This window comes from Ranitomeya variabilis, chromosome 1 (assembly GCF_051348905.1).
Source record: "Ranitomeya variabilis isolate aRanVar5 chromosome 1, aRanVar5.hap1, whole genome shotgun sequence".
Taxonomy (NCBI): Eukaryota; Metazoa; Chordata; class Amphibia; order Anura; family Dendrobatidae; genus Ranitomeya; species Ranitomeya variabilis.
This window is the reverse complement of record NC_135232.1, coordinates 807,582,568-807,610,205: the sequence shown is the minus strand read 5'-3', so window position 1 is coordinate 807,610,205 and position 27,638 is coordinate 807,582,568.

Here is a 27,638-nt window from a genome sequence, read left to right as displayed (position 1 = left end):
TTTAGTTGAGGGCAACACCAGGGAGGGGCAGAAGCCGTTAGTAGGCCCTAACCACCATTTTTTTTTTTTAAAACCACTTAATGAGAGCCGGAAGGTTGAAGCTCAGCTTTATTTAGTTGAGGACAACACCAGGCAGGGGCACACAGACAGACACCTTTAGTAGGCCGGAAAAGCCTATTGCATTTTTTAAAATGGTAATTTGGAGCAGAAGGTTGAAGCTCAGCTTTATTTAGTTGAGGACAACACCAGGCAGGGGCACACAGACAGACACCTTTAGTAGGCCGGAAAAGCCTATTGCATTTTTTAAAATGGTAATTTGGAGCAGAAGGTTGAAGCTCAGCTTTATTTAGTTGAGGACAACACCAGGGAGGGGCAGAAGCCGTTAGTAGGCCCTAACCACCATTTTTTTTTTTTAAAACCACTTAATGAGAGCCGGAAGGTTGAAGCTCAGCTTTATTTAGTTGAGGACAACACCAGGCAGGGGCACACAGACAGACACCTTTAGTAGGCCGGAAAAGCCTATTGCATTTTTTAAAATGGTAATTTGGAGCAGAAGGTTGAAGCTCAGCTTTATTTAGTTGAGGACAACACCAGGGAGGGGCAGAAGCCGTTAGTAGGCCCTAACCACCATTTTTTTTTTTTAAAACCACTTAATGAGAGCCGGAAGGTTGAAGCTCAGCTTTATTTAGTTGAGGACAACACCAGGCAGGGGCACACAGACAGACACCTTTAGTAGGCCGGAAAAGCCTATTGCATTTTTTAAAATGGTAATTTGGAGCAGAAGGTTGAAGCTCAGCTTTATTTAGTTGAGGACAACACCAGGGAGGGGCAGAAGCCGTTAGTAGGCCCTAACCACCATTTTTTTTTTTAAAAACCACTTAATGAGAGCCGGAAGGTTGAAGCTCAGCTTTATTTAGTTGAGGACAACACCAGGCAGGGGCACACAGACAGACACCTTTAGTAGGCCGGAAAAGCCTATTGCATTTTTTAAAATGGTAATTTGGAGCAGAAGGTTGAAGCTCAGCTTTATTTAGTTGAGGACAACACCAGGGAGGGGCAGAAGCCGTTAGTAGGCCCTAACCACCATTTTTTTTTTTTAAAACCACTTAATGAGAGCCGGAAGGTTGAAGCTCAGCTTTATTTAGTTGAGGACAACACCAGGGAGGGGCAGAAGCCGTTAGTAGGCCCTAACCACCATTTTTTTTTTTTAAAACCACTTAATGAGAGCCGGAAGGTTGAAGCTCAGCTTTATTTAGTTGAGGACAACACCAGGCAGGGGCACACAGACAGACACCTTTAGTAGGCCGGAAAAGCCTATTGCATTTTTTAAAATGGTAATTTGGAGCAGAAGGTTGAAGCTCAGCTTTATTTAGTTGAGGACAACACCAGGCAGGGGCACACAGACAGACACCTTTAGTAGGCCGGAAAAGCCTATTGCATTTTTTAAAATGGTAATTTGGAGCAGAAGGTTGAAGCTCAGCTTTATTTAGTTGAGGACAACACCAGGCAGGGGCACACAGACAGACACCTTTAGTAGGCCGGAAAAGCCTATTGCATTTTTTAAAATGGTAATTTGGAGCAGAAGGTTGAAGCTCAGCTTTATTTAGTTGAGGACAACACCAGGCAGGGGCACACAGACAGACACCTTTAGTAGGCCGGAAAAGCCTATTGCATTTTTTAAAATGGTAATTTGGAGCAGAAGGTTGAAGCTCAGCTTTATTTAGTTGAGGACAACACCAGGGAGGGGCAGAAGCCGTTAGTAGGCCCTAACCACCATTTTTTTTTTTTAAAACCACTTAATGAGAGCCGGAAGGTTGAAGCTCAGCTTTATTTAGTTGAGGACAACACCAGGCAGGGGCACACAGACAGACACCTTTAGTAGGCCGGAAAAGCCTATTGCATTTTTTAAAATGGTAATTTGGAGCAGAAGGTTGAAGCTCAGCTTTATTTAGTTGAGGACAACACTAGGGAGGGGCAGAAGCCGTTAGTAGGCCCTAACCAAAGTTGAAGGCCAAATGCAGTTTAATTTCTGATACTATAGGCCGAAAGCCAGAAGGTGGAAGCTCCGATTTAGACAGTGGAGGACAATTTGAATTAGGGACTGCAGACAGACTTAGTAGGCTGTCCCCTGTGGACCATGCATCCACCACATTAACCCATTGCGCCGTAATGGACACGTAATCTTCCGTGGCCATGCCTACAGGTCCATGCGTCTGTTGTCAGGTGCACCTTTGTACTCACAGATTGCCAGAGTGCATGGACAATGCGGTCTTCTACATGCTGGTGGAGGGTTGGGATGGCTTTTCTCGCAAAAGAAGTGTCGACTGGTTAGCTTGTAGCATGGTACAGCGTAGTCCATCATGGCCTTATTAATAGTAAATAAAATATATAACTAGGCTCTATGAACTTTTAAATAGGTTCCAGGGGTACACGGGCAGCATTGGTGTGGTCAGTGGAGGAGTATTGCAAGTAGGGGCTGCAGACAGGCTATCAAAGGCCTAAAATAACAAACAGTAGGCAGTCATGGCAGTTTTACATCGGTTACGTGGATACACAGGCAGGCACTCCAGGCAGCATTGTGGTCAGTGGAGGAGTATTGCAAGTAGGGGCCGCAGACAGGCTATCAAAGGCCTAAAATAACAAACAATAGGCTCATTGCAGTTTTACAGCGGTTACATGGATAGACGGGCAGGCAGCTTGGTGGTGAGTGGAGGAGTATTTAAAGTAGGGACCGCAGACAGGCTATCAAAGGCCTAACATAACAAACAATAGGCTCATGGCAGTTTTACAGCGGTTACATGGATACACGGGCAGGCAGCTTGGTGGTCAGTGGAGGAGTATTTAAAGTAGGGACCGCAGACAGGCTTCAAAGGCCTAACATAAGAAAATGGGCTGGCTGTAGGCACTTTATAATTGGTTCCAGGGGTACACGGGCAGCAGTGGTCTGGCCAGTGGAGGACTAGTGGAAGGAGGGACCGCAGACAGGCTTCAAAGGCCTAACATAAAAAAATGGGCTGGCTGTAGGCACTTTATAATTGGTTCCAGGGGTACACGGGCAGCAGTGGTCTGGCCAGTGGAGGACTAGTGGAAGGAGGGACCGCAGACAGGCTTCAAAGGCCTAACATAAAAAAATGGGCTGGCTGTAGGCACTTTATAATTGGTTCCAGGGGTACACGGGCAGCAGTGGTCTGGCCAGTGGAGGACTAGTGGAAGGAGGGACCGCAGACAGGCTTCAAAGGCCTAACATAAAAAAATGGGCTGGCTGTAGGCACTTTATAATTGGTTCCAGGGGTACACGGGCAGCAGTGGTCTGGTCAGTGGAGGACTAGTGGAAGGAGGGACCGCAGACAGGCTTCAAAGGCCTAACATAAAAAAATGGGCTGGCTGTAGGCACTTTATAATTGGTTCCAGGGGTACACGGGCAGCAGTGGTCTGGCCAGTGGAGGACTAGTGGAAGGAGGGACCGCAGACAGGCTTCAAAGGCCTAACATAAAAAAATGGGCTGGCTGTAGGCACTTTATAATTGGTTCCAGGGGTACACGGGCAGCAGTGGTCTGGCCAGTGGAGGACTAGTGGAAGGAGGGACCGCAGACAGGCTTCAAAGGCCTAACATAAAAAATGGGCTGGCTGTAGGCACTTTATAATTGGTTCCAGGGGTACACGGGCAGCAGTGGTCTGGTCAGTGGAGGACTAGTGGAAGGAGGGACCGCAGACAGGCTTCAAAGGCCTAACATAAAAAAATGGGCTGGCTGTAGGCACTTTATAATTGGTTCCAGGGGTACACGGGCAGCAGTGGTCTGGTCAGTGGAGGACTAGTGGAAGGAGGGACCGCAGACAGGCTTCAAAGGCCTAAAATAACAAACAATAGGCTCATGGCAGTTTTACAGCGGTTACATGGATACACGGGCAGCTTGGTGGTGAGTGGAGGAGTAGTGCAAGGAGTGTCTGTCCCAGTACTCCCAAAATATAAATAGATGTTAATGTCTCGCAAAACAACCAAAACAAAAAAAAAGGTGGCATACTTAGGTACAGGGGTGGGCTCATCTGCTGAGTTTCTGACATAGTAATTTGGCAGTAACTATTTAATGGTGCCAATATAGGACACAGACACAGACTACTTTAAGTTGCATCGTAGATGTCTACAAATTTGTATTGTCAGTGCCAGACATTGAATGATGTCAGCGAATAGACTAAAGATTGGTGGAGCTGTGCGACATAATTTTGCATGTGGTAGAGCACATTTTGAGCTGGGGTACGGGGGGAACTCTCTAGAGGCCGGCGGGACCGCCCCAGGGCCCCTCATGTTACAACGGTGTGTCTGACGTTGGGTGCGCACCACCACCGCCAGAGACACTACATTGTACTATGAGGGACCCAGTAGCAATGCCGTCAACCAAAAGCGAGCACACCCACCTCTTCAGACAAACAGCAGTCTCACGGGTGCTTGCGCCAAGTCGCGATACCACGGCCCCGTGTGGGGAGTTTGGCCATTTAGGGAGGTGTAAACATGTCGTATGCTGTACAATCAGCTGCAGCAAATTAGACATTAGAAAAGTAATTCACAGGCAAGAGCCTTTCATAGGAAAGCTAGGTGTCGGCCGGGCAAGGTGGGGCAAAAGATTTCGAAATCCAGTTGTGGTTCATTTTAATGAATGTTAGATCGTCAACATTTTGGGTAGCCAGACGAGTCCTTTTTTCGGTTAATATTGAACCTGCAGCACTGAATACTCTTTCTGATAGGACACTTGCTGCCGGGCAAGCAAGCTCCTGCAATGCATATTCTGCCAATTCTGGCCAGGTGTCTAATTTGGAGGCCCAGTAATCAAATGGGAATGACGGTTGAGGGAGAACATCGATAAGGGATGAAAAATAGTTAGTAACCATACTGGACAAATGTTGTCTCCTGTCACTTTCAATTGATGCAGCAGTACCTGTCCTGTCTGCGGTCATAGCAAAATCACTCCACAACCTGGTCAGAAAACCCCTCTGTCCAACGCCACTTCTGATGTGTGCACCCCTAACACTCCTAGTCTGCTGCCCCCTGGAGCTCGTGTGAGAACGATCACGTGCGCTGTGTGCTGGGAATGCCTGAAGCAAACGGTCAACAAGAGTTGATTGTTTGGTTGCTAATATTAGTTCCAAGTTCTCATGTGGCATAATATTTAGCAATTTGCCTTTATAGCGTGGATCAAGGAGGCAGGCCAACCAGTAATCGTCATCGTTCATCATTTTCGTAATGCGTGTGTCCCTTTTTAGGATACGTAAGGCATAATCCGCCATGTGGGCCAAAGTTGCAGTTGTCAAATCTCCGGTTGTGATTGGTTGAGGGGCAGTTGCAGGCAAATCTACGTCACTTGTGTCCCTCAAAAAACCAGAACCCGGCCGTGACACGCAACCAATTTCCTGTGCCCCCGGGAAAGGTTCGGCATTAAAAATATACTCATCCCCATCATCCTCCTCGTCCTCCACCTCCTCTTCGCCCGCTACCTCGTCCTGTACACTGCCCTGACCAGACAATGGCTGACTGTCATCAAGGCTTTCCTCTTCCTCTGGTGCAGACGCCTGCTCCTTTATGTGCGTCAAACTTTGCATCAGCAGACGCATTAGGGGGATGCTCATGCTTATTACGGCGTTGTCTGCACTAACCAGCCGTGTGCATTCCTCAAAACACTGAAGGACTTGACACATGTCTTGTATCTTAGACCACTGCACACCTGACAACTCCATGTCTGCCATCCTACTGCCTGCCCGTGTATCCTCCCACAAATAAATAACAGCACGCCTCTGTTCGCACAGTCTCTGAAGCATGTGCAGTGTTGAGTTCCACCTTGTTGCAACGTCTATGATTAGGCGATGCTGGGGAAGGTTCAAAGACCGCTGATAGGTCTGCATACGGCTGGCGTGTACAGGCGAACGTCGGATATGTGAGCAAAGTGCACGCACTTTGAGGAGCAGGTCGGAGAACCCAGGATAAGTTTTCAATAAGCACTGCACCACCAGGTTTAAGGTGTGAGCCAGGCAAGGAATGTGTTTCAGTTGGGAAAGGGAGATGGCAGCCATGAAATTCCTTCCGTTATCACTCACTACCTTGCCTGCCGCAAGATCTACTGTGCCCAGCCACGACTGCGTTTCTTGTTGCAAGAACTCGGACAGAACTTCCGCGGTGTGTCTGTTGTCGCCCAAGCACTTCATAGCCAATACAGCCTGCTGACGCTTGGCAGTAGCTGGCCCATAATGGGACAACTGGTGTGCAACAGTGTCATCTGCCGATGGAGTGGTTGGCAGACTGCGTTCTGTGGAAGAGCTGTAGCTTCTGCAGGAGGACGAGGAGGAGGAGGAGGAGGGGGTGCGAACGCCTACAGCCAACTGTTTCCTAGACCGTGGGCTAGGCACAACTGTCCCTAAATTGATGTCGCCTGTGGACCCTGCATCCACCACATTCACCCAGTGTGCCGTGATGGACACATAACGTCCCTGGCCATGCCTACTGGTCCATGCATCTGTAGTCAGGTGCACCTTTGTACTCACAGATTGCCTGAGTGCATGGACGATGCGCTGTTTAACATGCTGGTGCAGGGCTGGGATGGCTTTTCTGGAAAAAAAGTGTCGACTGGGTAGCTCGTATCGTGGTTCAGCGTACTCCATCAGGGCTTTGAAAGCTTCGCTTTCAACTAACCGGTAGGGCATCATCTCTAACGAGATTAGTCTAGCTATGTGGGCGTTAAAACACTGTGTACGCGGATGCGAGGATAAGTACTTCCTTTTTCTAACCAGAGTCTCATGTAGGGTGAGCTGGACTGGAGAGCTGGAGATCGTGGAACTTTCGGGTGTGCCGGTGTACATGGCAGACTGAGAGACGGTTGGAGACGGTATTGTTTCCGCCGGTGCCCTAGATGCAATATTTCCTCCTACAAAACTGGTGATTCCCTGACCCTGACTGCTTTTGGCTGGCAAAGAAACCTGCACAGATACTGCCGGTGGTGCGGAAAATGGTGGCCTTACAGTGACGGAAGGGATGTTGCGTTGCTGACTAGCTTCATTGGCCGAGGGTGCTACAACCTTGAGGGACGTTTGGTAGTTAGTCCAGGCTTGAAAATGCATGGTGGTTAAGTGTCTATGCATGCAACTAGTATTTAGACTTTTCAGATTCTGACCTCTGCTTAAGCTAGTTGAACATTTTTGACAGATGACTTTGCGCTGATCAGTTGGATGTTGTTTAAAAAAATGCCAGACTGCACTCTTCCTAGACTCGGATCCCTTTTCAGGGATTGCAGACTGAGCTTTAACCGGATGGCAACGCTGTGCTCCAACAGGTTTTGGCTTTGACACGCGTTTTGGGCCAGATACGGGCCCGGCAGATGGAACCTGTTGCGATGTTGATGCCTGCTGCGGCCCCTCCTCCACCTCCGCTTCTGAACTACTGCCGCCTGCACCCTGTTCCCCCAATGGCTGCCAATCGGGGTCAATAACTGGGTCATCTATTACCTCCTCTTCGAGCTCGTGTGCAACTTCGTCTGTGTCACTGTGTCGGTCGGTGGTATAGCGTTCGTGGCGGGGCAACATAGTCTCATCAGGGTCTGATTGTGGATCTGTACCCTGAGAGGGCAATGTGGTGGTCTGAGTCAAAGGAGCAGCATAGTACTCTGGCTGTGGCTGTGCATCAGTGCACTCCATGTCAGAATATACTTGTAATGGGCATGGCCTGTTAAATGTTTCACTTTCTAAGCCAGGGACGGTATGTGTAAAGAGCTCCATGGAGTGACCCGTTGTGTCGCCTGCTGCATCCTTCTCTCTTGTTGTAGTTTTTGCTGAGGAGGACAAGGAAGCGACTTGTCCCTGACCGTGAACATCCACAAGCGACGCGCTGCTTTTACATTTACCAGTTTCGGAAGAGGAGGCAAAAGAGCTAGAGGCTGAGTCTGCAATGTAAGCCAAAACTTGCTGTTGCTGCTCCGCCTTTAAAAGCGGTTTTCCTACTCCCAGAAAAGAGAGCGTTCGAGGCCTTGTGTAGCCTGACGACGAAACTGGCTCCACAGCTCCAGACTTAGGTGGAATATTTTTATCCCCACGACCACCTGATGCTCCACTACCACTACCATCATTACCAGCTGACAATGAACGCCCACGACGACCTCTTGCACCAGACTTCCTCATTGTTTTAAAATCTTAACCAAAGTAACTTTATTTGTTGCTGTCAAACAACTTACACGGTGAGCTATAACTTCAGTATGATTTCAATATCCCTTAACAGGTTGGTGAGACCACAAGGAAAATCAGGCACAATGTTACACACTCTGTTTTCTGTGGCACAAAATCACAGAGATGACACACACGCAGGACTGTCACTCAAGCACTAATGTCAATATTAATCTCCCACCTAATTTATTTTTTTTTTTTTCTCAGGGAGACTTTAGAAACCAAATAATATTAAAAAAAAAAAAAAAAAAAGGCTTTCTATGGCCCACAATTAGAGAGAGAGAGGTGGCACACCCAGGAGTCAAGCCTGGCACACAAGCTGAAAGGGCAATATTACTCTCCCACTGTTTTTTTATGTATTTTTTGTTTTTTAAGGGAGACTTTAGAAACCCAATAATATTTAAAAAAAAAAAAAAATAGGCTTTCTATGGCCCACTGAATAAGAGGGAGAGAGGTGGCACACCCAGGAGTCAAGACTGGCACACAAGCTGAAAGGGCAATATTACTCTCCCACTGTTTTTTTATGTATTTTTTGTTTTTTAAGGGAGACTTTAGAAACCCAATAATATTTAAAAAAAAAAATAAATAGGCTTTCTATGGCCCACTGAATGAGAGGGAGAGAGGTGGCACACCCAGGAGTCAAGCCTGGCACACAAGCTGAAAGGGCAATATTACTCTCCCACTGTTTTTTTATGTATTTTTTGTTTTTTAAGGGAGACTTTAGAAACCCAATAATATTTAAAAAAAAAAAAAAATAGGCTTTCTATGGCCCACTGAATGAGAGGGAGAGAGGTGGCACACCCAGGAGTCAAGACTGGCACACAAGCTGAAAGGGCAATATTACGCTCACACTGTTTTTTTATGGTTTTTTTTTTTTTTCAGGGAGACTTTAGAAACCAAATAATATTAAAAAAACCAAAAAAAAAAATAGCCTTTCTATGGCCCACTGAATGAGAGAGAGAGGTGGCACACCCAGGAGTCAAGCCTGGCACACAAGCTGAAAGGGCAATATTACTCTCCCACTGTTTTTTTATGTATTTTTTGTTTTTTAAGGGAGACTTTAGAAACCCAATAATATTTAAAAAAAAAAAAAAAATAGGCTTTCTATGGCCCACTGAATGAGAGGGAGAGAGGTGGCACACCCAGGAGTCAAGACTGGCACACAAGCTGAAAGGGCAATATTACGCTCACACTGTTTTTTTATGGTTTTTTTTTTTTTTCAGGGAGACTTTAGAAACCAAATAATATTAAAAAAACCAAAAAAAAAAATAGCCTTTCTATGGCCCACTGAATGAGAGAGAGAGGTGGCACACCCAGGAGTCAAGCCTGGCACACAAGCTGAAAGGGCAATATTACTCTCCCACTGTTTTTTTATGTATTTTTTGTTTTTTAAGGGAGACTTTAGAAACCCAATAATATTTAAAAAAAAAAAAAAATAGGCTTTCTATGGCCCACTGAATAAGAGGGAGAGAGGTGGCACACCCAGGAGTCAAGACTGGCACACAAGCTGAAAGGGCAATATTACTCTCCCACTGTTTTTTTATGTATTTTTTGTTTTTTAAGGGAGACTTTAGAAACCCAATAATATTTAAAAAAAAAAATAAATAGGCTTTCTATGGCCCACTGAATGAGAGGGAGAGAGGTGGCACACCCAGGAGTCAAGCCTGGCACACAAGCTGAAAGGGCAATATTACGCTCACACTGTTTTTTTATGGTTTTTTTTTTTTTTCAGGGAGACTTTAGAAACCAAATAATATTAAAAAAACCAAAAAAAAAAATAGCCTTTCTATGGCCCACTGAATGAGAGAGAGAGGTGGCACACCCAGGAGTCAAGCCTGGCACACAAGCTGAAAGGGCAATATTACTCTCCCACTGTTTTTTTATGTATTTTTTGTTTTTTAAGGGAGACTTTAGAAACCCAATAATATTTAAAAAAAAAAAAAAATAGGCTTTCTATGGCCCACTGAATAAGAGGGAGAGAGGTGGCACACCCAGGAGTCAAGACTGGCACACAAGCTGAAAGGGCAATATTACTCTCCCACTGTTTTTTTATGTATTTTTTGTTTTTTAAGGGAGACTTTAGAAACCCAATAATATTTAAAAAAAAAAATAAATAGGCTTTCTATGGCCCACTGAATGAGAGGGAGAGAGGTGGCACACCCAGGAGTCAAGCCTGGCACACAAGCTGAAAGGGCAATATTACTCTCCCACTGTTTTTTTATGTATTTTTTGTTTTTTAAGGGAGACTTTAGAAACCCAATAATATTTTAAAAAAAAAATAAATAGGCTTTCTATGGCCCACTGAATGAGAGGGAGAGAGGTGGCACACCCAGGAGTCAAGCCTGGCACACAAGCTGAAAGGGCAATATTACGCTCACACTGTTTTTTTATGGTTTTTTTTTTTTTTCAGGGAGACTTTAGAAACCAAATAATATTAAAAAAACCAAAAAAAAAAATAGCCTTTCTATGGCCCACTGAATGAGAGAGAGAGGTGGCACACCCAGGAGTCAAGCCTGGCACACAAGCTGAAAGGGCAATATTACTCTCCCACTGTTTTTTTATGTATTTTTTGTTTTTTAAGGGAGACTTTAGAAACCCAATAATATTTTAAAAAAAAATAAATAGGCTTTCTATGGCCCACTGAATGAGAGGGAGAGAGGTGGCACACCCAGGAGTCAAGCCTGGCACACAAGCTGAAAGGGCAATATTACTCTCCCACTGTTTTTTTATGTATTTTTTGTTTTTTAAGGGAGACTTTAGAAACCCAATAATATTTAAAAAAAAAAATAAATAGGCTTTCTATGGCCCACTGAATGAGAGGGAGAGAGGTGGCACACCCAGGAGTCAAGACTGGCACACAAGCTGAAAGGACAATATTACTCTCCCACTGTTTTTTTATGTTTTTTTTTTTTTTTCAGGGAGACTTTAGAAACCAAATAATATTAAAAAAAACAAAAAAAAAAATAGCCTTTCTATGGCCCACTGAATGAGAGAGAGAGGTGGCACACCCAGGAGTCAAGCCTGGCACACAAGCTGAAAGGGCAATATTACTCTCCCACTGTTTTTTTATGTATTTTTTGTTTTTTAAGGGAGACTTTAGAAACCCAATAATATTTAAAAAAATAAATAAATAGGCTTTCTATGGCCCACTGAATGAGAGGGAGAGAGGTGGCACACCCAGGAGTCAAGACTGGCACACAAGCTGAAAGGGCAATATTACTCTCCCACTGTTTTTTTAGGTTTTTTTTTTTTTTTCAGGGAGACTTTAGAAACCAAATAATATTAAAAAAAAAAAAAAAAAAATAGGCTTTCTATAGCCCACTGAATGAGAGATAGCACACACAGCAGTGGCACACAAGCCCTGACTGAGGCCAATATTTTTCTCCCACTGATTGATGTAGTGTTTTTGTGTTGAGGTAGAATTTAGAACACAAATCACGGAAAAAATAAATAGGCTTTCTATGGCCCACTCAGTGAGAGATGGCACACACAGGGATGGCACTGTAGCAGAAATGCAAATCTTAATCTCCCACAAAAAAAAAAAAAACAGGGACTGTCCTACAATTACTATCTCCCTGCAGTAATCTAAGCCAGGTATGGCAGGCAGCAATAGGAGTGGACTGATGCACAAATTAAATAAAAAGTGTGGACAAACAAAAAAGATAGCTGTGCAGAAAGGAAGGAACAAGAGGATATGTGCTTTGAAAAAAGCAGTTGGTTTCCACAGTGGCGTACACACAGCAATACAGCTATCACGGAGCCTTCTAGGGCAGCCCAATGAGCTACAGCGCTGAGGGGAAAAAAAAAAAAAAATAGCTTCCACAGTCCCTGCACACCGAAGGTGGTGTTGGACAGTGGAAATCGCTGCAGCACAAGCGGTTTGGTGGTTAGTGGACCCTGCCTAACGCTCTCCCTGCTTCTGACGAAGCGGCAGCAACCTGTCCCTAAGCTCAGATCAGCAGCAGTAAGATGGCGGTCGGCGGGAACGCCCCTTTATAGCCCCTGTGACGCCGCAGACAGCAAGCCAATCACTGCAATGCCCTTCTCTAAGATGGTGGGGACCAGGATCTATGTCATCACGCTGCCCACACTCTGCGTTCACCTTCATTGGCTGAGAAATGGCGCTTTTCGCGTCATTGAAACGCGACTTTGGCGCGAAAGTCGCGTACCGCATGGCCGACAAGCACAGGGGTCGGATCGGGTTTCATGAGACGCCGACTTAGCCAAAAGTCGGCGACTTTTGAAAATGATCGACCCGTTTCGCTCAACCCTAGAGTCCAGTACTGAGGCTTATTCTTGGCCAAAGGTGTAGCATCAATTCCTCTCAATGGAATAGGATACTGTAAGGGCTCCAAGAAAAAAACACAGCGCCTGGCAAACTCCAAGTCCATCAAATTCAGGGCAGCGCCTGAATCCACAAATGCCATAACAGAATAGGACGACAAAGAGCAAATCAGAGTAACGGACAAAAGAAATTTTGGCTGTACCGTACCAATGGTGGCAGACCTGGCGAACCGTTTAGTGCGCTTAGGACAATCAGAGATAGCATGAGTGGAGTCACCACAGTAGAAACACAGCCCATTCTGACGTCTGTACTCTTGCCGTTCAGCTCTGGTCAAGGTCCTGTCACATTGCATAGGCTCAGGCCTCTGCTCAGAAAACACCGCCAAATGGTGCACATTTTTGCACTCACGTAAGCGTCGATCGATCTGAATGGCCAAGGACATAGACTCATTCAGACCAGCAGGCGTGGGGAATCCCACCATAACATCCTTAAGGGCTTCAGAAAGACCCTTTCTGAAAATTGCCGCCAGGGCACATTCATTCCACTGAGTAAGCACAGACCACTTTCTAAACTTCTGACAATATACCTCCGCTTCATCCTGACCCTGACACAAAGCCAGCAAAATTTTCTCTGCCTGATCCACTGAATCTGGTTCATCATAAAGCAATCCAAGCGCCAGAAAAAACGCATCTACCTTACGCAATGCAGGATCTCCTGGCGCAAGGGAAAATGCCCAGTCTTGAGGGTCGCCACGCAGCAAAGAAATAATGATTTTTACTTGCTGAATGGGGTCACCAGAGGAGCGGGGTTTCAAAGCAAAAAATAGTCTACAGTTATTTTTGAAATTCAGGAACTTAGATCTATCCCCAGAAAACAAATCAGGAATTGGAATTCTGGGTTCTAACATCGGGTTCTGAACTACATAATCTTGAATGCCTTGTACCCTTGCAGTGAGTTGATCCACACAAGAGGACAGACCTTGAATGTCCATATCTACACCTGTGTCCTGAACCACCCAGAGATTTAGGGGAAAAAAGAAACAAAACACGCTGCAGAGGAAAAAAAAAAATGGTCTCAGAACTTCTCTTATCCCTCTATTGAGATGCATTAGCACTTTATGGGCCAGCTGTACTGTTATGATTGAACTGGTGGTTAGGAGCACTAGAAATGACCAGATGAGCAAACTAATAATACAGGACGAGCTCTGGGAAGTGGGAGCTCTGCTGACCGCAACCCCTAATCCTATCACAACAACTAGAAATAGCCGTGGAGCGTTCCTGACTCTGTCTAGATGCCTCTTCACAGCCTAAGAGCTAACTACCCCTAAAGACAGAAAATACAGCCTACCTTGCCTCAGAGAAATTCCCCAAAGAAATAGGCAGCCCCCCACATATATTGACTGTGAGTTAAGATGGAAGTCACAAACACAGGAATAAAATAGGTTTCAGCAAAGGAGGCCAGACTTAACTAAATAGACTGAGGATAGAAAAGGTATCTTTGCGGTCAGCATAAAAAACTAACAAAAAACCACACAGAGTGTGCAAAAGAGAGCACCGCACCGACTCACGGCGCGGTGATGCCACTCTGCATCCCAGAGCTTCCAGCTAACAAGACAAAATCATAATAGCAAGCTGGACAAAAACACAATGGTAACAAATAAGCTAACAGGGACTTAGCTTTTGCTGAAGTAGACAGGTCATCTGAAAGATCCAAGAAAACTGAACCAGTACTAGGACATTGACAGCTGGCATCAGGTAACGATCTGACTGGAGTTAAATAGAGCAGCCAGCCAAGGCCTAAACGAGGTCAGCTGGGGAAGGAACCTCAGAACCAGCAGCTCCACTCACAGCCACCAGAGGGAGTCCATGGACAGAACTCGCCGAAGTACCATTCATAACCACAGGAGGGAGTTCGAGAACAGAATTCACAACACCCAACATACTGTGTATAGGGGAACTGTGAGGACATCATACTCTGTATAAAGGAGCTGTGGGCCCACCATAATGTGTATAGAGGAACTATACATTGCGGGACTCAGTAAACATTATTAAATGTTAAGTCGGCATTTGAGAAGCATTATTGTTATGGGGCACTCAGAGTATTGTGGCCATTAAAGTGGCAAATGTGGACACTGTTTTTTAGGGCATTTGCACAGGGCATTCATATTTTCTATCGGGCAACTTTACTATCTAGAGGGCACAAAAGAGGCATTGTTATTATGTTAGGTGTGCAGCGCCCCAGGTTCCTGGTCGTTGCAGTGATATTATTCTTCTCTAGGGGGGAGTGATGTTACGTTTGGAGGCAATAAAGGAGATCTCTTTACCAGGTACCACAAACATACAACACATTTCATACTCCAGTCCACCAGGGGGAGCTATGCTCCTATTTATTAGGGCAATCTTCACACTTTGGTAAAACTGGTGGCCTGGAGAGGAAGTTAGGCAATTGCTGGCTGAGCGTCGGCTCAGGTAGTTGGTCCCTGACAGGGGTGGGATCCTGTCAGAGGCCTAGACAGAAGGACACGGAGCTGCGCCTGCCCCACGTGCGGCAGTTCCTAAGAAAGGACACGAACAGAGAACTGTATTGTAGAGAGTGAGAAAGAAGTCATAGCAAAAGGAGTGGAAACCAGAAGGAGTTCTGCCCTGCACAGGCTGCCTCCTTCTGAGGCGCAGGATCCGGTAGCCGGAACACCGATGGAGCCACTGTCCTTTATGCCTTGCTCCAGAGACCGGCAGGACAGCTAATTTCACGTTACTGATCCGCCCCATACCCAGGAGGCAAGTTGGCATCCATGAGAGGCCGGGGCATGCTAGAGTCCCTGTAAAAAGTCTCAGGCCACCGGTCATACGGGTTGTCCTATCCATCTGGGGGACAGAGAGAGAGACATAACATCTAGAACATCTCCAACAGTTGTGAGGACCTTATGAGAGGCTCAGCAATAAGGTACTTCAACACCCAGGCACTAGAGGAAGGCTACTGATTTCCACCTGGATAAGGGGACTCTGGATTTGCCTCCAAACCGGACAGACTCTGCTTGCCCTGTGATCTGGTGCTCTGGATTGGATGCTGAAGCCTTCAGTAAAGGTAAATAGACTGCAACCTTGTGTCCTCGTTCTTCACTGCGCCTCACACCATCCACACACTGGGATGCCCTGGGGACATACTTCACCTGTGGGAAGGTATACCATCTAGCTGCCATAGCATCACCCCAGCGGATCCCTTAAAGCAGCGTCGGTCACCCTGACCGAATACCACAGGTGGCGTCACAAACATTTCCCCTTTAAAGACCTTTCCCCTTTTTTTATAATGGACCTCCCGAGGGCCACGGTCAGCCACCGTGACATCCCCCTTGAGAACCGAAGGACCAAGTACCGAGTACCCCTAGCCCTTGGGGGCGATCCAGGTGCACAGTGGTGGGCATTATAATGTGGGGCACTAAGAAGAGCCTTGTTATTTTGCTAAACAGCTGTTGCAGAAATAGGGACAGTGATTCAGTATTGGGGCATCAGTAAGGTGAGAAGTTTATGTAAGTTGGGAATAGATGGGGATGGTACTGGAAATTTCAGAAGTCAAATGTGTTTTTGCTGTAATATCTGCAGACAAGTCGTGGCTGGAAGAAGTTGCCATGATGGTCTGGGTCAAATGAAAAAGACGGGAAAAATGAACGATTCCATCAGAAAGAATATCATGTGTAAGTCACTATATATAACTGTACTGTAATCACTTGTATGTAGGCTCAGACTGGCCCATAAGGTAACAGGGAAATCCCCTTGTGGGCCCCTTTGCAGATCTGGGCGCCAACACCACTTTATGAGCAGTACTTGGCATAATTCACTTGATTCACTCTGTACAGAAAAAAGCAGCATCTCATCATTCATTAACCATATTACCCAGTTTATTATTATATAGAGATCTAGGTAAGTTTGTGAATGAGGGTAGTGTAATATTTGTGTGCAGGTGAAAAATGGGGCCATCCAAAGTCAATGCTACTAGTGCGCCCTTGGACCCCAGTGCAACACTGCTTGTATGTTCTGCAGGACTGATATCTACCACTATATGTCACCATATGGTGGTAATATATGTGCCATCATAGTTGTAATTAGGGTTATCGGTTAGGGGCCCACTCAGATGTTTCACTTCCCCCTTAGCTGAACCTCTAGCCACGCCTCTGGTTTGGCCCCAAAACCAAAGTCAAGATCCACACTTGCTTTTGGAATATTCCTCCATTTTCCTACAGCTAATTCAATGGTAATCTCCGTTCTTTGCTGTATCACCTCTGACCGAACCAGTCTGGGATCAGTTAAGGTGAAAAATGCTCCAGAGTCACAAAAACCAAGAACTCTCCAATCATCCAGCACGAACTATTGTAAGTGTGTTCTTTGATGATTAGAGAAACTCCTGGCTCTGTCCTGCACCTCATAAACCCTTAGTAGTCGAGCGTGAGTTTCTGAGTCATTTGGCAAGTCAAGTTGGAGAGGTGACACCCCTTCCTCTGTTGTAGTTTGCTATAGATAATTCATAGGCCAATTTGGTGCAGGGTCACTCCTCAATCGACCAGCAGGGAATGTGGCTTGCAGATGCCCAGGCTGCCCTGTGTGGTGCAGTGATCCATGTTATAGCCAGGGGGCGCTGTGTGCGCGCTTCAAGATGCGCTTGGAAGCACAATTATGATGATAATGAAACAGTGTCCAGCATGATTGTAAATGGCCGGTATGTGTTGTAGAGGGGGTCTGCACTGTAAGCCTGTAGTATTGTTGTTCTGGGACCTGTAGTCCCACAAGTATTTGTATAGTTTATAGAGGGAGGCTAGTTTGAGAGCTGGGTGGGTCAAACTAGCCACACACACCTCCCACCTAAGGGAGTGGTTACAACTATGTAATGTGACCAGGGTGTGGGTCACATGGTTCAGATTGTGAGTTACTGTATAAACTGTGTGTTGGAATGTCCTGGGATGGACTGGATTCCTGGAAGCACCTGGTGAGGCTATAATCTGAATGGTCAGTGTGTTGGAATGTCCTGGGATGGACTGGATTCCTGGAAGCACATTGGTGAGGCCATGGACTGAATGGTCAGTGTGTTGGAATGTCCTGGGATGGACTGGATTCCTGGAAGCACATGGTGAGACAATGGACTGAAGGCCTGTGTGTTGGAAGTGCCTGGACTGGACTTCCTGAATAGCGCACGGAGAGGCCGTATCTGCAGAGCCTGGGACGGCTACTGTGTTGGGGAAGTGTTGTGAAATTGGATTCTGGGCTCCCCCGGTGGCCACTTGTGGAATTGAACTTGTGTGCATCATCCCCTCTGTTCACCTGCTCCTATCAGGATGTGGGAGTCGCTATATAACCTTGCTCCTCTGTCAGTTTCTTGCCGGTCAACAATGTAATCAGAAGCCTTCTGTGCTTGTTCCTGCTACTAGACAACTCCCAGCTAAGTTGGACTTTTGTCCTTGTGTGTTTTTGCATTTTGTTCCTGTTCACAGCTGCTGTTTCGTTACTGTGTCTGGAAAGCTCTTGTGATCGGAAATTGCCACTCTGGTGTTATGAGTTAATGCTAGAGTCTTAAAGGAATTTCTGGATGGTGTTTTGATAGTGTTTTCTGCTGACCATGAAAGTGTCCTTTCTGTCTTCCTGCTATCTAGAAAGCGGACCTCGATTTTGCTAAACCTATTTTCATACTACGTTTGTCATTTCATCTTAAATCACCGCCAATATATGTGGGGGCCTCTGTCTGCCTTTTGGGAAAATTTCTCTAGAGGTGAGCCAGGACTGTCTTTTCCTCTGCTAGGATTAGGTAGTTCTCCGGCTGGCGCTGGGCATCTAGGGTTAAAAAACGTAGACATGCTACCCGGCCACTTCTAGTTGTGCGGCAGGTTTAGTTCATGGTCAGTATAGTTTCCATCTTCCAAGAGCTAGTTCTCATATATGCTGGGCTATGTTCTCTCGCCATTGAGAATCATGACAGTTTGACCGGCCCAAAAAAGGGTTAAATTACTGGCTGAGAAAGGAGAGAAAAAAGAAGTCTGCTACAATTTTTTTTTTTTTTTTTTTTCCTCTAGTTCTGAGTGTGCTCTTAATTGAATCACTTGCTAGTCTGCCTATACTGCAGCCTTCCTCTCTTTCTCTCCTTCTAATCCTTGAATGGCTCTGTGTTCACCTGTTTCAAATGGATCTTCAGAGTGTAGCTACAGGTTTGAATAATCTCGCCACAAAGGTACAAAATTTGCAAGATTTTGTTGTTCATGCACCTATGTCTGAGCCTAGAATTCCTTTGCCTGAATTCTTCTCGGGGAATAGATCTCACTTTCAAAATTTTAAAAATAATTGCAAATTGTTTTTGTCCCTGAAGTCTCGCTCTGCCGGAGACCCTGCACAGCAGGTCAGGATTGTAATTTCCTTGCTCCGGGGCGACCCTCAAGACTGGGCTTTTGCATTGGCACCAGGGGATCCTGCGTTGCTCAATGTGGATGCGTTTTTTCTGGCCTTGGGGTTGCTTTATGAGGAACCTCATTTAGAGCTTCAGGCGGAAAAGGCCTTGATGTCCTTGTCTCAGGGGCAAGATGAAGCTGAAATATACTGCCAAAAATTCCGCAAATGGTCTGTGCTTACTCAGTGGAATGAGTGCGCCCTGGCGGCGATTTTCAGAGAAGGTCTCTCTGATGCCATTAAGGATGTTATGGTGGGGTTCCCTGTGCCTGCGAGTCTGAATGAGTCCATGACGATGGCTATTCAGATCGATAGGCGTCTGCGGGAGCGCAAACCTGTGCACCATTTGGCGGTGTCTACTGAGAAAACGCCAGAAAATATGCAATGTGATAGAATTCTGTCCAGAAGCGAGCGGCAGAATTTTAGACGAAAAAATGGGTTGTGCTTCTATTGTGGTGATTCAACTCATGTTATATCAGCATGCTTTAAGCGTACTAAGAAGCCTGACAAGTCTGTTTCAATTGGCACTTTACAGTCTAAGTTTATTCTGTCTGTGACCCTGATTTGTTCTTTGTCATCTATTACCGCGGACGCCTATGTCGACTCTGGCGCTGCTTTGAGTCTTATGGATTGGTCCTTTGCCAAACGCTGTGGGTATGATTTGGAGCCATTGGAGGCTCCGATACCTCTGAAAGGGATTGACTCCACCCCATTGGCTAGTAATAAACCACAATACTGGACACAAGTGACTATGCGTGTTAATCCGGATCACCAGGAGGTTATTCGCTTTCTGGTGCTGTATAATCTACATGATGTTTTGGTGCTGGGATTGCCATGGCTGCAATCTCATAACCCAGTCCTCGACTGGAGAGCTATGTCTGTGTTAAGCTGGGGATGTAAAGGAACTCATGGGGACGTACCTTTGGTTTCCATTTCATCATCTATTCCCTCTGAGATTCCTGAATTCTTGTCTGACTTTCGTGACGTTTTTGAAGAACCCAAGGTTGGTTCACTACCTCCGCACCGGGAGTGCGATTGTGCCATAGACTTGATCCCGGGTAGTAAATACCCTAAGGGTCGTTTATTTAATCTGTCTGTGCCTGAACACGCTGCTATGCGAGAATATATAAAGGAGTCCTTGGAAAAGGGACATATTCGTCCTTCGTCATCTCCCTTAGGAGCCGGTTTTTTCTTTGTGTCTAAGAAAGACGGCTCTTTGAGGCCGTGTATTGATTATCGACTTTTGAATAAAATCACGGTTAAATATCAATATCTGTTACCACTGCTTACTGATTTGTTTGCTCGTATAAAGGGGGCCAAGTGGTTCTCTAAGATTGATCTCCGTGGGGCGTATAATTTGGTGCGAATCAAGCAGGGGGATGAGTGGAAAACCGCATTTAATACGCCCGAGGGCCATTTTGAGTATTTGGTGATGCCTTTTGGTCTTTCAAATGCCCCTTCAGTCTTCCAGTCCTTTATGCATGACATTTTCCGCGATTATTTGGATAAATTTATGATTGTGTATCTGGATGATATTCTGATTTTTTCGGATGACTGGGACTCTCATGTCCAGCAGGTCAGGAGGGTTTTTCAGGTTTTGCGGTCTAATTCCTTGTGTGTGAAGGGTTCTAAGTGTGTTTTGGGGGTTCAAAAGATTTCTTTCTTGGGATACATTTTTTCCCCCTCTTCCATCGAGATGGATCCTGTCAAGGTTCAGGCTATTGGTGATTGGACGCAACCCTCTTCTCTTAAGAGTCTTCAGAAATTTTTGGGCTTTGCTAACTTTTATCGTCGATTTATTGCTGGTTTTTCTGATGTTGTAAAACCATTGACTGATTTGACTAAGAAGGGTGCTGATGTTGCTGATTGGTCCCCTGATGCTGTGGAGGCCTTTCGGGAGCTCAAGCGCCGCTTTTCTTCCGCCCCAGTGTTGCGTCAGCCTGATGTTGCTCTTCCTTTTCAGGTTGAGGTCGACGCTTCTGAAATCGGAGCTGGGGCGGTGTTGTCGCAGAGAAGTTCCGACTGCTCCGTGATGAGACCTTGTGCTTTTTTTTCCCGTAAATTTTCGCCCGCCGAGCGGAATTATGATATTGGGAATCGGGAGCTTTTGGCCATGAAGTGGGCTTTTGAGGAGTGGCGTCACTGGCTTGAGGGGGCCAGACATCAGGTGGTGGTATTGACTGACCACAAAAATTTAATTTACCTTGAGTCTGCCAGGCGCCTGAATCCTAGACAGGCGCGCTGGTCGTTGTTTTTCTCTCGGTTTAATTTTGTGGTGTCGTACCTACCGGGTTCTAAGAATGTTAAGGCGGATGCCCTTTCTAGGAGTTTTGAGCCTGACTCCCCTGGTAATTCTGAGCCCACAGGTATCCTTAAAGATGGAGTGATATTGTCTGCCGTTTCTCCAGACCTGCGGCGGGCCTTGCAGGAGTTTCAGGCGGATAGACCTGATCGTTGCCCACCTGGTAGACTGTTTGTTCCTGATGATTGGACCAGTAGAGTCATCTCTGAGGTTCATTCTTCTGCGTTGGCAGGTCATCCTGGAATCTTTGGTACCAGGGATTTGGTGGCAAGGTCCTTCTGGTGGCCTTCCCTGTCACGAGATGTGCGAGGCTTTGTGCAGTCTTGTGACGTTTGTGCTCGGGCCAAGCCTTGTTGTTCTCGGGCTAGTGGATTGTTGTTGCCCTTGCCTATCCCAAAGAGGCCTTGGACGCACATCTCGATGGATTTTATTTCGGATCTGCCTGTTTCTCAGAAGATGTCTGTCATCTGGGTGGTGTGTGACCGTTTCTCTAAGATGGTCCATCTGGTTCCCTTGCCTAAGTTGCCTTCTTCTTCCGAGTTGGTTCCTCTGTTTTTTCAAAATGTTGTTCGTTTGCATGGTATTCCTGAGAATATCGTTTCTGACAGAGGGACCCAATTCGTGTCTAGATTTTGGCGGGCATTCTGTGCTAGGATGGGCATAGATTTGTCTTTTTCGTCTGCTTTCCATCCTCAGACTAATGGCCAGACCGAGCGGACTAATCAGACCTTGGAGACATATTTGAGGTGTTTTGTGTCTGCGGATCAGGATGATTGGGTTGCTTTTTTGCCTTTGGCGGAGTTCGCCCTCAATAATCGGGCCAGCTCTGCCACCTTGGTGTCCCCGTTTTTCTGTAATTCGGGGTTTCATCCTCGATTTTCCTCCGGTCAAGTGGAATCTTCGGATTGTCCTGGAGTGGATGCTGTGGTGGAGAGGTTGCATCAGATTTGGGGGCAGGTGGTGGACAATTTGAAGTTGTCCCAGGAGAAGACTCAGCTTTTTGCCAACCGCCGTCGTCGTGTTGGTCCTCGGCTTTGTGTTGGGGACTTGGTGTGGTTGTCTTCTCGTTTTGTCCCTATGAGGGTTTCTTCTCCTAAGTTTAAGCCTCGGTTCATCGGCCCGTACAAGATATTGGAGATTCTTAACCCTGTGTCCTTCCGTTTGGACCTCCCTGCATCCTTTTCGATTCATAATGTTTTTCATCGGTCATTGTTGCGCAGGTATGAGGTACCGGTTGTGCCTTCCGTTGAGCCTCCTGCTCCGGTGTTGGTTGAGGGTGAGTTGGAGTACGTTGTGGAAAAGATCTTAGACTCTCGTGTTTCCAGACGGAGACTCCAGTATCTGGTCAAATGGAAGGGATACGGTCTGGAGGATAATTCTTGGGTCACTGCCTCTGATGTTCATGCCTCCGATCTTGTCCGTGCCTTTCATAGGGCTCATCCTGATCGCCCTGGTGGTTCTGGTGAGGGTTCGGTGCCCCCTCCTTGAGGGGGGGTACTGTTGTGAAATTGGATTCTGGGCTCCCCCGGTGGCCACTTGTGGAATTGAACTTGTGTGCATCATCCCCTCTGTTCACCTGCTCCTATCAGGATGTGGGAGTCGCTATATAACCTTGCTCCTCTGTCAGTTTCTTGCCGGTCAACAATGTAATCAGAAGCCTTCTGTGCTTGTTCCTGCTACTAGACAACTCCCAGCTAAGTTGGACTTTTGTCCTTGTGTGTTTTTGCATTTTGTTCCTGTTCACAGCTGCTGTTTCGTTACTGTGTCTGGAAAGCTCTTGTGATCGGAAATTGCCACTCTGGTGTTATGAGTTAATGCTAGAGTCTTAAAGGAATTTCTGGATGGTGTTTTGATAGTGTTTTCTGCTGACCATGAAAGTGTCCTTTCTGTCTTCCTGCTATCTAGAAAGCGGACCTCGATTTTGCTAAACCTATTTTCATACTACGTTTGTCATTTCATCTTAAATCACCGCCAATATATGTGGGGGCCTCTGTCTGCCTTTTGGGAAAATTTCTCTAGAGGTGAGCCAGGACTGTCTTTTCCTCTGCTAGGATTAGGTAGTTCTCCGGCTGGCGCTGGGCATCTAGGGTTAAAAAACGTAGGCATGCTACCCGGCCACTTCTAGTTGTGCGGCAGGTTTAGTTCATGGTCAGTATAGTTTCCATCTTCCAAGAGCTAGTTCTCATATATGCTGGGCTATGTTCTCTCGCCATTGAGAATCATGACAGGGAAGCTACAGTTCCTACTGCGGGTCTGGACTATCTGAGGTGCCCTGGTCACAAGAACGGTGACCCCAGTGAGGCAGTTTTCCCCTGGGAACCAGGACTAACAGGAGTCAGTGTGTGGAGCCGGAGCTCCAGTAAGGTAACTCCAGATAAACGGGGTTTACAGGCAGAGACGTATCTGCCATTGGAACAGACTGTTGGTGGTTAATGTGTTCTGTTGATGTAAATAATAAACTGTTCACGGTGCGGTTTATGAGTCTTAATAAACCGGATAGACTGTTTATGTGAAGAAATCGCGCCTGTGTGCTTTAATTCCCGTTGCCAAGCGAGTTTCCCCAACCCACTCAGGTAGCGCTACCTCACACCTGCCATATCAATAACATCTGCTCCATGCTGCACTTTCTCCCATTTGCATTCCAGAGGTGCTAAGAGAGCCTGGAAGCTGATACTCATGTGTAGATGCACAATGTGGTTGTTGGGGTTGAGGATGATTCCTCCTGGATAGCTGGGCATGTGGCCTGTTGATGCCCGGGATGCCCACAACCATAAGATCTGTGTTCTACTACGTTTCCTCTCAGCCGTATTCCAGAAGACGAGGTAGGAGTAACTAGAGTCACATTCACATGGATGGAACGATGAGGTAGTGGTCAAGTGGGACAGTGAACATTGGAGACTGAAGGTGTCATGTTTCTGGATTCTAACCCTTGATTCTGTGTTCTGTGGTTTTGTTTGTCGGTTTTGGGTAACAGGTGTTTTTTCACTTACTCTGTTTGTCTGTCCTATCACCTTCCCCCTACCGGTGTGTCCTGCTGGTGATAGACTTTATAGGATACATTAACTGTGCTGTAGCTTGTGTTGGTTGTAGTTGCTTTGTGTGTGATTCCTTTCTTCCTTAGGGAACTGCTACTTTAGCAATCCTAGGAGCTGCTAAGGACATTCAGGGTAAGCCGCCGTTGAGTGAGGGTGCCATTGCGTTACCTTAGGGTGCCAATCTCTGCGGTCAGAGACAGACCAGGGTCAGAGAAGGGCTTTTCCCAGTCTGGACAGGGACCTGTCAGGTTCAGGTATTTGTCTTCCTGGTTTGTACATTACCCATGTAAATGTGCTTTGGCAGTCATAACAGAAGGACAATATACCAGTGGAGGTGGGGATCTGGCAGTACTCTCTCCAATCTATCAGCAGATTGTTCCATTGTGTTTTGGTAGTGCGAACCTCATCAGCTAGAGCTGCACTGTAGCTTGTTCCACTGTCACTTGTTTTCTCTCACGCACCCATTCCAAGAACTCAGCAGGGCCTTTGACAAAGAACTGATATTTTGGGATGACTTTTGTACCTTCTCCAGACTTAAGGCTCCCTCTACCTCCACCCAAAGATGACATGCTTGTTTAATCCTATGGGTATACATATTAAAAAAGACTTCCCCATAACACGCTAACAAGTGGAACTGAGTCCTGCAAGTGTCTGGAGTTATCCCATAATATTCCAGCATGGTTTGTTTAATGTCTTCATACTCACAGTTCCAAGGAGGGTTCACAGATCAATACTCTTCTGCAGCTCCACCCTCTAAGAGTCCCATAAGATGCCAGATCCACACCATTTCTGGAACTTCCATTAACTGACATTGGTGTTCAAAGTCTTGGAAGAATCCCTCAATATCCCCTGAAGCCTCATTAAAAGGCCTAGTGTGCTTGCGGGACACTCTTGGAGATTAATGTTGGCCTGTGGTTTTTACCTTCTTCCACAGCGTGATACCTTTCAAGAGTTCTCCGAATTTCCTCCCGTTTATCCTCTATGTTAGCTTCGTTGCCAAACAATGACATCTCCTCCTCATACCAGACAATCCACTGACTTTTCCGGTATTTACCTCTAGGTTCCATCTTTTCTCCAAATGCTCTGAGAATTCCTCTCCTGTACCATCTTGAAGGCTAGTTCCTTCCAAAACCTCAAGTAGTTGGTCCTTGGACAGTCCTTTGCAACTGACCCCTTTTTCACAGGCCCTTGTTTGTGGCTTCATTTAAGTCCAATTCTAGTATCCTGAGGTTTTGGTTCCATTTGTTGCCGGACCGCTGTCCTCCATTGCCTCTGCCATTATCCTACCTATGCCAACCAGTTTGTGATAGGGTGTGTGACAGAGCACGCAGGTACCTTTAATTATTTAATTTAACAGAGATAGTCTAGGAGTTGTACGTTATACTGTAGATGTGATTGGGTCCTCTGAAGATTCTACAAAAGATGAAACGCGTAGGGACGCACTGAGGTTTAGTGTAAGGCCTCCATTGCAGGGGAGATGTGGGCTGCCCTTGTCAGGGCGGGATTTTGGGAAACAGTCTAAAGTAGCCCAAATAGCATCTGATAGGGCTACACTTCTAACATTGCTGCCCTGACGGACCTGACTGAATTCTGCATATGGGTAAGATCACTGCAGTTTATTATCCTCTTTATAATTGTGTTGAGGTGTGTGTTTGTCTTGCCCCCTCCTATTAATATATGCACCTGTTTTTTTTCTCTTGTTTGTTGTGAGACTGGGTCACACATTTTATAGGAATTGTTTGTTGAGCACTATCTCTGTTTTTTATATAAACCCGTGAGATATGAAAGTTGTGGCTACTCACAACCATTAATTGATATGTGATAGCATTGGTGCAGCTGATCCAACATTTTATATAAATTGCAGAATTGGATTGTCTTTATGCTGTATGTTATGTTGATGCTTACATAGCAAATTCTTTAGTATCTATGGCGTCCATTTATGTACACCATTTCTGTTTCCTCTATAGTCAGTTACCTTTTTATCATGTTTACTTATTGGTCATAATTGACTATTCTATATGAACTGGGCTAATTTATATAGCCTCTTTTCATTTTTAAAGCAGCACATATTTTCATTATATTATTAAAAGTTTTGTTTTATACCTTACTTTATTTGCTGTACATATATATTGATTGGTGAGAGAATATATTTGGGTGGGTTCATATTTCCACCTCTTGCTGTTCTATAAGGTTTTATTTACAAGGAAGTTTAGAGATATTCTGTTCCTTAACTTATGTGGAATTCCCCCTAACTACATAACATGTATCCTTTTTCTCCTTTTTTTGAGCAAGAGAACAGTGTGACTGTATGTAATTAGGCTACCCTCTGTGAGATAAACACTGAAGGAAATGAAGAGGACAGAAGTGGAATTTGTACTAATGATTTATATATTCAGCTTACAGATAATGTACTACACACATTAATAGCAAAGTCTATGCTGACAGACGCTAGAGTTCACATTGTGTTATCCTTTCCATTCATGGCTCCATTGTGGGCTTCAGTCTGAGTGCCTGAACAGCGGAGTTCAGTTCCTCACATAGAGCCATTGAATGCAATGAGGCAAAGTACAAAACACAACAACTTAGCAGACCTCACCATTATGTACAGTTAAAAAGATGAACACTACCACAAAGTAGCTCAATAGCTCAAACTGAGTCCAAAGTTTCATATTTTGGACTCTGTTTACCTTGTTGAATTCAGAGGAACAGAATTTTCATTTTCTTTACATAGTATTTCTTCTACTACGGTGGAGTCCGGTGCTGCGGGTGGTGTCCGATGCTGCGACATTTTGTGAAAGGCGAAAGCCCCCGCAGTTCCATGGTTTCCTGTGCGGTGGACTCCGAGAAAATGGCTGCTGGGGGGCGGCGCATGTGCAGATGGAGATCTCGGCATCAAGATCTCAAGAAAACACAGGTTAAAAATAATAATTAAAAAAAATTGCAATATTCTCACCTTCCGGCATCCTGTGCAGCGTTACCGATGCTCGCGATGCTTCCGGCAGCTAGCATTCTCAGTAATGCCTTGAGTGCAATGACCTCTGATGACGTGCAGTCTCGCGAGACCGCGACGTCATCGGGTCATTTCGCAATGCATTACTGGGAACGCTAGCTGCCGGGAGCATCGGTAACTGCTGCGCGGGACGTGGGACAGTAAGAATATTGCGATTTTTTTTATTATTATTATTTTTAACATTATATCTTGTTACTATAGGCAGCATCAATAGTAAAAAGAGAGAGAGCAAGCGAGAGAGAATTTCCCTGACTGGAAATTCTTCCATGCATGCTCAGTTTCAAAAGACGGAAACCGTCGCTGGATTCTTGCTTTTGACAGTCAGAGACAGATCCTGCGCCCATAGGCTTCCATTATAGCCAACCAATGGGCAGTGTAGGACCCATCA